This window comes from Pleurodeles waltl, chromosome 7, assembly GCF_031143425.1.
Source record: "Pleurodeles waltl isolate 20211129_DDA chromosome 7, aPleWal1.hap1.20221129, whole genome shotgun sequence".
NCBI classification, from domain to species: Eukaryota; Metazoa; Chordata; class Amphibia; order Caudata; family Salamandridae; genus Pleurodeles; species Pleurodeles waltl.
The window spans coordinates 1,248,076,425-1,248,082,424 of record NC_090446.1 but is presented as its reverse complement, the minus strand read 5'-3'; positions in this window follow the sequence as shown (position 1 = coordinate 1,248,082,424).

Here is a 6,000-nt window from a genome sequence, read left to right as displayed (position 1 = left end):
ATAATTTATATTAAAATATAACTCAATTAATTTTAAGTCATTCGATATATTAAGAGAAAATGGTGAGTCATGAAGCATATGCATGGTATACATTGTTGCCTTTGTTCCTCCTTGTAATACAAAACTAAACAGAAGCTAGCTTGGACTGCTACCCGTTTGAATTTTTGTTTGGACAAAAGCCTAATACCCCACCAAAATGACCCAAGAATATAGGGAACAAACCCTCAGGGAAGACACACCTCTGCTAGAGTATGTTGCTCAGCTAAGGACTCACTTAGGGGAGGTAAGAGAGATTTCTGAGATTAACCTAGAAAAAGGCTCAAGAAGAACAACAGGCATATTATAATAAGAAAGCAATATGGTTGGAGTTGTCTTTAGGTGATTGGGTTTTATTACAGCTACACACTAGTGATCAAAAACTATATTCTGAGTGGCAAAGTCCTTTTCAGGTTACAGAAAGAGTGAACTGGGTTACATCCAAATCCAATTAACAGAGGTGTTCAGAAAAGAGCAAATCTTTCATTTTAACTATCTAAAGAAATGGCAAAGTCTTTTTTATCCAAGTTAGCCTTTGATAGCCTCAAACATGGTAGGTTGCGGTACAGAGAAACCTAGATAGGAAATGGGAGAGCCATTGAGGGAGTCACAAAAATTAGAATTGGTAGAAACGTTACAACCATTCAAAGAGATTTTTTGGAAGCATCAAGGAAGACTCATTTAATTTCTCACCAAATTAAAACTGAGCCAGGAGAAGTGATAAAACATCATCCTTGTAGGATATGGAAGCCTGAAGGAAGACTATACAAAAAAGTAGAGAACATGTTGCATTTAGGAGTCATGGAAGCCCCCTATAGTCAGTGATGTTCTTTCATTGAATTGGTCCTTTAAAAAGATGGATCTATGGCGTTTTGTGTTGATTTTCAAGCAATCAATTGAATTTCTAAATTTGACAGTTATCCTTTGCTGTGAATTAATGAATGGATAGAGCAGTTAGGACGACATGAGACTACAACCATTATTGACTTAACTAAAGGATTCTGGCAGATCCCTTTGAGACAGGAAAGCAAAGAGAAAACTGCCTTTGGCACTCCTCTGGGTTTGTTTCATTTCGATTTACTACCCTTTGGTGCATCTGGGAATCCTACTACTTTTCAGCAGCTAATGAATCAGATATTAGCTCCACACCAGTCATATGCCTCTGCCTATTTGGAGGACTTTTTTTTAGTAAAACCTGGGAAGAACAACCCAAACTCTTGGCACTGGTATTTGCAGGTTTACAGTTAGCATGTCTCCATCTACATCCCCAAAGAGTGAGACTACGAAGGATTTTGTGAAATACTTAGGGTATCTTTCAGGAAAAGCTATAACTTCCTCACCTTTTCCTCACAACAAAAGTGTTCTGATGGCCTTCCTAGGTGCAATGGGGTACATTAGAAGACTTAAAGCTTGATTTAAGTTTTCAGTGGATGGGTTACTCCGTCACAACAATGACAAATATACAGTTCGCTGAAACATAAATCCCATAGGAAACAATGGGATTTATATTTCGGTGGACGGGATATCCGTCACCGCTGTGATGGAGTAACCAGTTTGCCGAAATCTAAATTAGGCCCTTACTCCTTAATATTTATACTTTTTTGTTACTTTGGCTGATTGTCAGTATCCAAATCACTTGGCCTTAGGAGGGTTTGAGTCCTTAAAGACTCAAATCATCCAACCAGCTTTACAATCACCTGAAAGTTTTTTTCTTTCAAAAAAAGCATTTATATTACAAACAGATGCTTCAGGCATCAGAATTGGGGATGTTTTTCCTCACTTATATGAGTTTCTGGGAGACAAAATAATTATCTTCAGTAGTTGGAAATTATTCTTAAGGGAACACAAATATTAATTAATAGAAAACAAATGTTTAACTATTAAATGGCCTATTGAGAAATTGAGGTTTTATCTCATGGCAGCCATGGCGCTTTGAATCAGCTTGCTAATATCAACTGTTTTGCTTTTCATTTTATGTGGCAAAAAGAAGTTCGGTTAGGAATTTACAACACTATTAGCTCTAACACTTGCAAACATGAGACCCATTGCATTGCAAATGCTTGTTTTACATTACAGCTACACCTGACGAAGGGCTTTAAGCCTAAAATGCATTGGGTGAATAAATGTAAGTTACCTAGGATGAGATGTGTATTCTAATGTGCTGCAGAAAAAAACCTGGATAGGCATTCCTTTAGCATTAAAAGTTCGAAATCTTGGAAATCAAGGAAGACAACCGAATAAACAAATTACCATGGATTACATGGATGCAAATCAGACTCTTTCTTGTGTCTGCATGACTGTGCTGTTTGAGCCTGGTTTGCAATGGCACACAAGCTAGCTGTGAAAATAACGTGTCTAAACCTTCCTTTCTGATAGCTAAGGTAGACCCTTAATGCCCATCAGGCACGGTGCATGGTATTTAGGGCCGTATTTATACTCTGGTTGCGCCGAATTTGCGTCGTTTTTTTCGACGCAAATTCGACGCTAAACTAACGCAAACTAACGCCATATTTATACTATGGCGTTAGACGCTTCGGGCGCCAAAGTGCCCGGAGTGGGCGTCATTTTTTAGCGTGAACCCCTTCCTTGCGTTAATGATATGCAAGGGAGGCGTTCCCGTCTTAAAAAATGACTCCCAGGCCTTTACGTGGTATTTATACTCCCGGGCAAAAATGACGCCCGGGAGTGGGCGTGGCCAAAAACGGCGCTTTTGCGCCGCTTTTTAACGCCTGGGTCAGGCATGGCGTTAAGGGACAAGTGGGCTCAAAATGAGCCCAGAGTGCCCTCCCCTGCCCCCAGGGACCCCCCCCTGCCACCCTTGCCCACCCCAGGAGGACACCCAAGGACGGAGGGACCCACCCCAGGGACATTCAGGTAAGTTCAGGTAAGTATTTTTTTTTTTTTTTTAAATAATTTTTTTGGGCATAGGGGGGCCTGATTTGTGCCCCCCTACATGCCACTATGCCCAATGACCATGCCCAGGGGACAGAAGTCCCCTGGGCATGGCCATTGGGCAAGGGGGCATGACTCCTATCTTTACAATGATAGGAGTCATGTTGATGGGGGATGGGCGTCGAAAAAAAATGGCGCAAGTCGGGTTACGACGATTTTTTAGCGTCAACCTGACTTGCGCCATTTTAAGACGCCCTAACGTCATTTTTTCCCAACGCCGGAGCTGCCTGGTCTACGTGGTTTTTTTCCACGCACACCAGGCAGCGCCGGTCTGATTGCGCCGTCTAACGCCATTCCATAAATACGGCGCCCGCATGGCGCTTCAGAATGGCGTTAGACGGCGCAAAATTTTTTGACGCTAAACTGCGTTAGCGCAGTTTAGCGTCAAAAAGTATAAATATGGGCCTTAATGAGTAGGACAGAAATATTTGATGCTTTACATGTCCTGTCCTGGCAGTGAATAACACTCTAAAGTCATTTTCCACTGTGACAAGGCTGTCCCTCCCATGGCAAAACACTGGGTTACACTATAACAATTTATAGTGCTTAATTTCAATTTGGGAACAGCTAAAAATATGGTTCAAGGACTCATTGTAATAGTAATTTAAGCTCCAACTTAATAGTCAAGCCATATTTCATATTACTATTTGGTTAGTTGTCACTTTCCTGCCAGTGTCCATTGCCACCTGACTGTTGGTGGGTCCTCTGGGATGAGGTGTGTATTGCTCCCAGAAAGTGGACAAAAGGGCTTGGGTATGGAGAGGTGTATTTCTTCTTTGAGCAGGGTGGCTTTGGGGTTTGGTCCATTCCCTTTCTGGGCTTCAAATGTATGCCAACCATGTCATGGGCAAATGTGGCTCACACCTAGGCCTGCCTCACTTTTGTCTTGCTAGTCGGTTTGCCTCCGAACCCATTGGGGGGCTTGCCCCAGTACTGGTCTGGAATGACCCAAAGGGAGTGTTTGTGCATTATTATAGCCACACTTCTGGGTGGGCACAAACAGCTCTGACCAGGAGAAGGGAGTTCTGCAAAGTTGGATTTAGGAAGAGAGGGAACTGTGGGATAGTTTATAGTTATAACACACAGGAAGGGCTGCACAAGTGTCCAGGATCACCCCTGGGAGCTTGTACCTCATTGGTTAGAGAGTGGTCAGGCGTTCCCCCCATCTACAAACTGGCACTGGGCATATATATGGCATCTCTAGTGCCCTCCTCAGATCATGGCTGGTTCTGTAGAAGCAAAAAAGAGGGTTGGACTTGCTGTTGGTGACATGAGAATAGCCTTAAAGACTGGACCTGCTCTTTCTTTTGTACCCAGAATAAAGAAGTGGGCTCCAAGGGTCATACGGCTGACCTCTTATTTGAGCTGCAGGGGGCAAAACAAGCACTAAGAGGCCTTTTCCTGCATTTCTAGCTGACCAGTTCCAACTAGGCCTGTGCAGGACTCTGCTGCTGACCTCTACAGGGCTATGTCATGACCCCTGATGTCCCCAAGTACCTGGTCCTTTGGCTGGTGTCAAAGTGTACTCCTGACGTTTCCTTAAACCTGGGACTCAGAAATATTTTGCCAACATTTTCTTTGAAGAACAGACAGGGGACCAGAACAAACCTGCCAAACAGATCTGTTGAAGGTGCATCACCACTGAGCCAAAGATTCAGGGTTTTTCTGCAGCATTCTTCTCCTCAGAAACAAATCCAAATCAGTTGGACCTAATGGGGAAGGCGTCTGGCAACAGGGAGACATCTTTGGCTATAGCCTGCAGCCTTGCCCCACTGGAAGAGTCCATGCTCTAAAAAAGGCACTAAGGGGCATATTTATACTCTGTTTGCGCCGGATTTGCGTCGTTTTTTTTTACGCAAATCCGACACAAAGCTAACTCCATATTTATACTTTGGCGTTAGACCCGTCTAGCACCAAAGATCTTGGAGTTTGCGTCATTTTTTAGCGTGGACACCTACCTTGCGTTAATGATATGCAAGGTAGGCGTTCCCTTCTAAAAAATGACTCTAAGGCATGTGCGCCTTATTTAAACTCACGTGCAAAAATGACGCACGGGAGTGGGCGGGTCAAAAAAAATGACGCCCAGCCGCTTTTGCGTCATTTTTTAACGCCTGGTCAGGGCAGGCGTTAAGGGACCTGTGGGCTCGGAAGGAGCCCAGAGGTGCCCTCCCATGCCCCCAGGGACACCCCCTAGCACCCTTGCCCACCCCAGGAGGACGCCCAAGGATGGAGGGACCCATCCCAGGGAACTTAAGGTAAGTTCAGGTAAGTTTTCTTTTTTTTTTTTTTTGTGGCATAGGGGAGCCTGATTTGTGCCCCCCTACATGCCACTATGCCCAATGACCATGCCCAGGGGACATAAGTCCCCTGGGCATGGCCATTGGGCAAGGGGGCATGACTCCTGTCTGTGCTAAGACAGGAGTCTTTTTAATGGGGGTTGGGAGTAAAAAAAAATGGCGCAAATCGGGTTGAGGCGAAAATTCAAGACCTGACTTGCCCCATTTTTTGACGCCCAAGCTCCATTTTCCCCTACGCCGGCGCTGCCTGGTGTGAGTCATTTTTTTTTTACACACACCAGTCAGCTCCGCCGGCTAACGTCATTCAATAAATAAGGCGCCCGCATGGCGCTTTGGAATGGCGTTAGCCGGCGTTAAAATTTTTGACGCACAACTGCGTTGGCGCAGTTGTGCGTCAAAAAGTATAAATATGGCCCTCAGTACAAAGGTAGATATTTTCACCATTCAAGGGCCTGAAAAGTATCTGATTGGTAAGGGAGCTTCTCTGTGTGTGAAATCCAAGTTTTTCCTGCTCTGATCTTTCCTGCCAAACGTCACTGACTGTATCAAGACGTCATCCAGCGGCTAACCAACTATGTGAAGTCTTCTTTGACCACAGCCTGTTGTCTTGCTCTTCTAAGGATTTTTGACTTCCAGTCCCGAAACTAAGTCCTGATGTACACCTTTTCACCAGGACAAACCAGGTCCCTGTATATGAGCACTGCTCCATACACGT